We start from the raw sequence: 530 nt of genomic DNA on the forward strand, positions 1-530 counted from the left end.
ATTAAATTCTGTGCCCTTTCTTCTCCTAACGTACCTTTGGTCATTGCGGCCAAAAAGTTCTACTTTAATCTCATCGGTCCACAGAACTTCTTCCCACAATGCATCAGGCTTGTCTATATGTTCATTTGCAAACTTCAAACGCTGAAACAGAAGAGGTTTTCTTCTGATGACTGTTCCATGATGACCCTATTAGTACGAGTATCTCTTTATAGTGGAATGGTGTAGCACAACTCCAGTGTCTCCAGGTGTTTCTGGATGGATCGTGCAGTCTAACGTGGGTTTGGACTTGCTTTTCTCACAATCCTGCGAGCTGTTCTGTCTGATATTTTTCTTGGTCTTCCAGATCTTGCTTTAACTTCCACTGTTCTTTATGACTGCCATTTCTTAATAACATTCCGAACAGAGGATATTGGCATCTGAAAAAGCTTTATTCTATTATATATATTCTAAGGCTATCTTCTTATAGCCTTCTCCTGCTTTGTAAGCGTCAACTATTTTCAGTTTGAGTTTTCTAGACAACTGCTTAGAAG

General features: G+C 39.4%; 1 protein-coding gene across 1 annotated transcript in view; it reads left to right on the plus strand.

The window, feature by feature from the left end:
* Positions 1 to 530, plus strand: part of LOC116702583 (proteoglycan 4) — a gene marked incomplete at its 3' end in the record, with an annotated part of 9,616 nt that overhangs the window by 7,465 nt on the left and 1,621 nt on the right.

This window comes from Etheostoma spectabile, chromosome 15 (genome assembly GCF_008692095.1).
Source record: "Etheostoma spectabile isolate EspeVRDwgs_2016 chromosome 15, UIUC_Espe_1.0, whole genome shotgun sequence".
In the NCBI taxonomy this organism is placed as follows: domain Eukaryota; kingdom Metazoa; phylum Chordata; class Actinopteri; order Perciformes; family Percidae; genus Etheostoma; species Etheostoma spectabile.